This window comes from Peromyscus leucopus, chromosome 13 (assembly GCF_004664715.2).
Source record: "Peromyscus leucopus breed LL Stock chromosome 13, UCI_PerLeu_2.1, whole genome shotgun sequence".
NCBI classification, from domain to species: Eukaryota; Metazoa; Chordata; class Mammalia; order Rodentia; family Cricetidae; genus Peromyscus; species Peromyscus leucopus.
Window position 1 is genome coordinate 56,120,509 of NC_051074.1, and position 8,510 is coordinate 56,129,018.

Here is an 8,510-nt window from a genome sequence, read left to right on the forward strand (position 1 = left end):
CCCTCAATGTGTATACTCTAAAAGCATACGTTGTTAGCCAAACAAGTCAGGTTCCTAATCAAGGTTCTATTCCTTGATACTGTTTGAACAGAAAGGAAATAAGCATTATGAAGGGGCCAGCTATTCTGAAACCATAGCCGGTCTGAACTGTTTCTGCACACCAGAGAAATAGTGTCATCCTCCCCTAGTCTTTAGGAAAGATGGACTCGAATGTAAAATTAGGATGTCCCACAGAAAATTATCTAGGAAGAGGCACAATACATAAAGCAGAGCATGGACTATTTCATAGCATAAAAGTCACAAGCTTCAGACTATAGGAGGACTGAGAGGGACAAGATTGAGCTGAGGGACCATGGGAGGTGAGGCATCCTCGGGATGAAGGAGCTAAAGGATTGGAGAAGGGAGCTATCTTGAGGCCAAGCTCTTCTATAACACTGCTCAGTTTCCCCATCCCCTATCCCCACCTCTGAGTCTGAGCAAGACGCAAGGGAGAAACATCAGCAGAGGAAGCAGGGAATTGAAGGAGGCTGTGGCCAGGAAAACCATTTGGCCAGATCCCCAAGAGCCCCAGGGATGCCTGAAGGAGAAAGTTTCCCAATGTGAAGAAATGGTTCTGGTATGAATTATATGTAAAAATTTACAGAGTAGATGCTTCCCTCCAATTACAGGATTTAGAGCATCTAAGAAACTGATATTTAGGCTACACATTTAAAAAAAAAAAAAAACACTGGAGGCTGGGCAGTGGTGGTACATGCCTTTAATCCCAGCACTCGGGAGGTAGAGGCAGACGGATCTCTGTGAGTTTGAGGACAGCCTGAGCTACAAAGTGACTTCCAGGAAAGGTGCAAAGCTACACAGAGAAACCCTGTCTCAAAACAACCCCCCCCCAAAAAAAAAAGAATGGAAACACACACCATATCATTCACTGTATTATGTTTGGGTAGTTGAATTAAAAGTTTCTCCTTCCTTCCTTCCTCCCTCCCTTCCTTCCTTTCTTCCTTCCTTTCTTCCTTCCTTCCTTCCTTCCTTTTCTTACCTATATTTTCCAATTCAATAAATAAAATATATTTCTTTGGAACTATTAAAAACAATGCTTGAACTCTACCCTTCCCTTCAGCAAATGGCAGCACATTTCGGAAGTGATATTTAAACCATCATGACTGAGAATAGTCCCTGTACCAAGACCCTGAGTCAGGGAAGAGTTAGCTGCAACCACAGAGCTCAGAAATGATGCCACTGCAGTGTCGTGAAAAGCAGCCAGATGCCCTGGGCAGAACTACACTAGCAGCCATGAGATACAGCACTGAGGGTCACAGAAGTCAGAGACAGTAAGTGTCTTGACTCTGAGCACAGTGGTAAGTCATTAAAAGCTCTGGGCTGGCAGTGATGTGATGCCTTTTTTTGTTTTTCCATTGTGGGGAGAGAGTGGAGGGAATGAGATCAATTGCCATGTAACCCGTGAGTCAAATGAAGGCCTTTGCAGTTTTCAGGGAGCAGTGGATGTGGTACCAATGGAGCTGGAATTGACAAGTCTTTGCGACTGATCAGCTAAAGCATTAGAAATTACAACAAACGAACTGGCCACAATGATTGAAAGAGACAGCCAGACTCCTAGGGAGGTCACTCTGTAATGTCAAGAGCTAACTGGACAAGCATACAGATCTGAGATCAAGTCTGCAGCATCCACATAAAAGGCTGGGCACGGTGGCGTGCACCTGTAATCCCAATGCAGGAAAGGCAAAGACAGGCTCACCAGACCAGCCAGCGTAGCTGATCAGTGAGCTCCAGGGTCAGTGAGAGACTGTCTCAAACAGAGAAGACAGAGTGATTGAGGAAGACAGTCAACTCCAGCTACCACATATACAGGTAAACACATGTACCCATGCACACAAAAGAAAGAAGGAAGACATTGAAATCACAAAACAGACCACGAGAAAGAGAAATGAGGGAGGTGGGGGGTGGGGGAGGAGGGAGGGAAGGAGGGAGGGTCACAGACACAGGTGACAGGGTGACAGGCAGTGACCTGGCACTAAGGTGGAGATTAGGGATTATTGTACGGCCCATGCCTGTATCTTGAAGCATGAATTCACAGTTGTTTATTGTGCTACACAGAAAGAGATAGAGATCTTGAGGGTACAGAGACCAAGCAAACAAGTGAATGGGGGTGCCATCTACTGAGATGGAGACATGGGGGAGCTTCAAAAGAAAAGAAAAGGTCCATTTGAGGTCTGTGTAGTTTGAAGTGTGTGTTAAATGTTCACAGAAAGCTGACTGTAGGAGGCTTTAACAAATAAAAAGCCCCAGTTTATCATCCAGACTGGGACTGTTCTCAGTGCCACTGAGAACTACGTTGAGACCACAGTATCAATAGGGCCACGGGTGGGGGCGTGGCAGGGAGGGAGGGAGGGTGGCTCTAGAGCTGACCCCTGACGGATTCTACTCCTTAACTGAGTAGAAAGTAGGGGAAGAAAGTTGAAGGACCGTCAATAAGAAGAGTGGGAACTCAGAAGGCTGCGGTGTGGAGGCCACAGGAAATGCACATGCGCACCAAGAAGTAAGGGTCTGTCTTAATGGGGAGATCGATGATAACCTCAGCAAACAGGCTTTGGGTGATCTTGGTCGGTACAGAAGCCAAGAGAGGTCCAACTAAAGAGAAGAAGCAGGTAAGTAAATATAGTAAGAGAGAGAGGAAGAAAGACAGAGACAGAGAAAGAAAGAAAGACAGGAGAGAGAGAGAGAGAGAGAGAGAGAGAGAGAGAGAGAGAGAGAGAGAGAGAGAGAGAGAGAGAGAAAGGAAAGAGGGAAAACAAAGAGAGAGAGCAGACTCAATATTCGGAAGAAAAGAAGCCAGAGACATCTAAGTCATAACTGCAGGACGTGGAGTGAGGGTAGAAATGGCGAGCTCAGTATAAGAAACGTAAGGGCAGGTTTAAATAGTAATAGAAATGATTCGTATTTTTTCTAGTAAATAGGTGTACCTGAATGTTCATGGTTACACCATCTACAACAGCAAAAACCTAGAAACAACACAAGGATCAATCAAGAGGAGAGAAAATGAACAGTGAGCCAGTAGAATACTGTGCAGGGCTTAAAATGGATCAACTACAGTGGCACACAAAATTATAGGTTAACATGGCCACCATATGAAAAAAGTTAATCCCAAGCAACAACTAGAGATAAAGTTGAAAATATACCTTCCAGGATACTAAATAGGTACAACAGAACCACTCAAACCTGGAGGGGGAGTGAAATGATGAACATGGCAGTTTAAAGGTTGGATATTCCATGTCACCCGATGTGACCCACGGCCTCAGACTCTGGGTGACTGAGAAACAGGGAAATCAGCAAGCTGGGATTAAGAGGGAGATTGTTTCAAATTCCAAACTTGTGTTGAGATTTGCAGATTTACAGATGCTTATTAGCTTAAAAACATTAAAAGAGCCGGACATGGGTCTTTTCTGGGACTGCCTTATGTTACACATCACACTGGTGATTAATTGGGGTCTGCTACCTGAGGCTCATGGCCAGGGTAAGAGTGTGGGAGAGAAATCAGGTCAATTCTTCAAGGATCGAGAACGGTCACATACCACCTGACGCTGATCATCTAGCTCACACTTAACATGTGAGACAGAGGCCAGAAAGTCAGAGCCAAAGGCAAAGACAGAAGTCCCTCTCTAAGGCAGTTTTGGGGTGCTGTTATAGACAGCACCAGGGATAGACCATCACCCCCAGACCTTGTCTTTCCTCCAGCCTCTTTCTGGGCACCAGAGACTATTCGGTGCATCACTGTGAGCTGTTTGGGGACTACTTGATCTCCCAAATATGCTATTCTTGCTTCACTTTGCATTCTCACAGAAATGGTGAAATGACCTTTCTAAGGTTGTGTTTGTTGTAATATATGACTATATAGCTATTGTCATCTTAACGTGATTCAGAGTCACCAAGCTAACAGCCAGGCCCCCAAAGCAGGCTTGGCGGTGTTTGGGGTGGTTGATCGTACCCAGCTGAATACTGTGTTTTTTTTTCTTCCTATAGGAGCTGTCCTATGAAATTTCCCTTCACCGATTTCAGTCCATGTCCCTCATTTATCAAGATCAAGTTGCATTTTTAAGAACATCTCGTAACTATTTGTAATTCCTCCCCGATTTATCATTTGCAGATGCATTCTGTTAAAACACTTTCCACTTTCACCTCCAAGTGCCTTGGAAACACGTGGGGAAAATGGAAACAGACCTTCAGCTGTGAGTCAGGAACAACTTTGTCACACACTACAGCAAATGAGGTAGGACAGCCTGAAATGACTCATTTCTCAATGTGAGAACTCTCTCGGTAGCTTGGCTTTGGGCCTCCCTAACAATCCAGACATTCTACAGATCCAGAGGATTATATTAATGAAATGTTTTCCCGGGAAGCAGAACTGGCCCCATTCTCTCCCACAGGAATCCTTCTTTTGAGAGGACTCCAAGGCTCTATAGTGTGATGCTTTAATCAGCATCAGCAGGGCTCTGTCTCCTCACACTGCCTCAACAGCCTGCACGGAACTCTACTCAGAATGGCCTGGGCCAGCTGGCAGCTGGATTACCAACTATTCTTATGGATCTCCATTAACTCATGGATTGGGTAACTTCATTAATTCACTTGATTGATTAACCTCTTCATTTATGTAAGTGACTATACAGAGCGTAATATGCATTCAGTTTATCATAGTTTGGGGTCTACAAGATCTAAATTAGCTGCTCATACCATGAAGAGCTCACTGTGGTCCCCGCCTCCCATGTCTCAGTCCTTTTTTTCCCCTAGTGTGGCTGCTCTTCTCAAAAGGAAAGACAATGATTAGGCAAGCCAGCACTTTATAGGTGGAACATGCTTATAGGGGATTACATGCTTTGAGGGGAATGGGTCCCTACATCTGTAAGGCCTCAAAACAAAATGCTTTGCAAAAAAAGGGAGCCCCAGAATTTGTAATGGTGTCTTGCATGGGAAACAGATCTCTACATGATGTGCCGGGACTTTGGTAAACTCCTTGGAAAGTGTTTGTTGCTGGTGGTGTCTCAAGAGGGAAGCCAGTGTGTCTCCCAGCAATCAAGAGTAATGTGGGTGGCAGTAGGCATGTTGGGTTTTGCATTCCTGCTAAGGGGTCACAAACCCTAGTGACAAGTCACAGTATAAATTTCACGAGGACTCCATGAATCAGGCTCATAGCGAGTTGTCTTTGTCAATGTTCTATTGCTGTGAAGAGACATCATGACCACAGAAACTCTTATCAAGGAAAACATTTAACCAGAAGCCACTTACAATTCCAGAGGTTTAGTCCATTACCATCATGGAGGGAAGCATGGTGTCATGAAAGCATGGAGAGGCAGCAGAGAGTTCTACCTCCAGATAGGCAGGAAGAGAGAGACACTGGGCCTGGCTTGAGCACTGGAAACCTCCAAGCCCACCCCTAGTGACACACTTCCTCCAACAAGGACACATCTATTCCAACAAGGCCACACCTCCTAATGCCACTCCCTAAGTATTCAAGTCCATGACCCTCTGGGGGCCATTCTTATTCAAACCACCATACAAGTCTTGGCTAAGCGACTGGGTGCCAGTGGGAGTCACCAAAGGACTACTTGCGTAGTCAGTGTGTGCCAGAGTGACAGAGAGCACCATCCAGTTTTAAAACTCCTTCTTGCCAGGAGGCTACGATACTCAATGCTCCCCTCCCACTGACACACACACACAAAGGTGTTAACGTTTCCTGAGGAAATGTGACCAGATATCTATTTACCTCAGAAGGAAGACCCACAAGAGGGCAAAGGAACCATCCCACCCAAGTCTAATTTGGAGGACCAGTGAGTTTAGTGGCATTCTGTGGAATCAATATGGATTCCAAGGTAGCTGCTCACTGAAAAGCCCATCCCTGGGGGGTGACTTACAGATTTGCAACTCTGGGGCTCTCTGCAGGTATCTCGACAGGTCAGAGATTCTCTTCCATGTTTTAAAGTTGACTGATAGGGAAAAAAATACTTAAAAGAAGAATGGATGTCTGTACCAAAAATAAAATAGAGATTAAGTCAGATATTAAGTCATCAGAGAGAATTAAGGCAAATTCCATTCAGTTTGTTTTTTGAGCTTGAATTTAGTTTGAAGAAAGTGAAGCTAAGAAAGGTGATGACACTGTTGAGAACTTCCCTTGGACACCCTACTTCTGTTGCGTGCTATTCTGTTCCAGCATTGGAGGACTGTCCAATGGGTAGGACATCAATAACTACATTGCCCTATGCATTTCAGTAGAGTTAGAGCAATGAGTGGCCCTGGAGAGATCTACGATCCATGTCACTATGCAAGGTCAAACTTGCAAAGTGCCTACAATTCCTCCCAACAGACATCTACTTAGGCCTCTCTGCCCTCCTGCTTCCTAAGGAGCCAATATGACGTTGGCCTTGTAGTCTACTCCAAGACTGCTCTCACCTTTGCACACAGTCCCTCTGTGAAGCCAGCCTCTGATTTTTCTCACTTCTGTGCTCCCTCTTTCTCACTGAGACCTGGGCTGGCACAAATACCACACAGCCATCAAGGATCAGCACGGATACTGAAAGTCACGTCTGGACATAAACAGGGAAGCTCCTAGCTTTGGCTTGCCATGAACTTTGGGCCATATTGTGGATGAAGGAGAGGATTAAAGATAAGAGGGTCAGGGTGATAGAGCAGGACATCTATAGGATTCAAGGGAAGAGGAAGTGTGAAAAATGTCTGAGAAAAGAATAGGAGACAAAGAACTCAGAATGAGCTATAACCAAAGAATGATGATATTCAATATTCCTGAAGTGACCAGGTGTGACAACCTATGACTTTAATTCAAACACTTGGGAGATAGATGGGCAAGAATGATCAGGAGTTCAAGGTCATCTTAGGCGACATAGAAGTTTGAGGTCTGTGTGAGCCTCATGAGAATATACAGTTGACAGTAACAATATCCAAATAGTCACCCTGGCAGTAGGTGATTTGAGATGAGTGGGAGGATTAGCTGGGAAGGTCAAATGTTTTAGGTGATATGATGCTAATCAGTCAAATGACACAGTTCCAGGAACACCAAAGGTGAAGTCGGGTGAAGAACAAAGGGAAGAGGAAAACCGAAAAACCCTACAGTGCGTGCTGAACCCAGCTGAACCCTGAGAGGAGGATATATTTGGGGAGGGGAGGATATGGAATGGACCAGAAGCAACAACTTCACATGGGGAGCTGGAGAAGGAACCCGGAGTCACACACACTGCAAGGCCACAGACACCTTCTCTGGAGAAAGAAGACAGCGTCTCCATCAAAGTCAACTGGCTCCAATTTCATGATAAATGCAAGACCAGCCTGATGGGAGCCAGAGAATCCTTGGGATGGACTGTGTCTACTGGGACACCGGCCATACCTCATGAGTGGCTGTCTACACTGGTTGTTCAGGGACAGAGATCAGACATTGAAAAGAGAACATCAGAACACAGGGTTCATTGTCCTTGGCTGGTGTTTGTCTTCTTGTTTGTGTGTGAAAGGACCACCGACTCACTCTTGTCTGATGTTTCTCCTTTCAACAAGTCTTTATTTGATTTCCTTTATATAGCAGAACATTTTTATTCATAGCTCTTTAAGCCACTAAATAAAAGACAACACAGTTACTGAAAGAAGCATGGATTGTGTTACACTGTAGACCTCTGTCTCCATAAATACAGTCTAAGACATTTTATAAGACTGATGCTATCAACACAAACTTACCAATATTAATATTGAAAGACAGAGCAGAGGGTTGGGAATATCACTTGACACATATATAATCATGTCTTTAATGTATACTATTAAAATAAAAATGCCAAAAGCCTTTGACAAGAACAGGATTATTTCAGCTTCCTGGTAACTTGTCTAGCCCTTCTCCAAGCCACACTACAGTCATAACACTCTTAATCAAACACAGATCTGTTTTAGGTTATTTTCTGTTGCTAAAACACAGTATTGCAGACTAGATAAATTTCAAATAATAAAAGTTAGAGGAGACGATTTTGAATGTTGGAAGTTTCAGATCTACAGGCTTTCTGGAGAGTTCTTTCTTGCTACATCCCAAATAGTAGAAGTGCATCAAGATCACAGGTAGGAGTGGAAATGAGGTGAGCTGGTCTTGTCATGAGGACATTAATCCATTGACAGTGTGTTCTCAGGATTTCAGTACCTCCTAAAGGTCCTCCCTTTTCACACTGTTAAAATGACAAATTTTAACGTTATGGTCAGAAGAGACAGTCAAATCCTATCACTGACTACTTCCAGGTGAATTTATAGTCAGAAAGGAGCTCCATCTTTAAATATGCTGAAGTGTCCAGCCGAGCCTATGCTCATCTATGCCATGAAGAAATCCAGTCCCAGTCATGAGTGTGGCTGCCCCTTCCCACTACTTGTTAGGTCTTCAGTCAATCAGAACTCACAACTGAAACAGCGGGTGCCAAGCTCTTCTGTTCATCAGAGACGGAAGTCCCCAATTCCAGAACGTG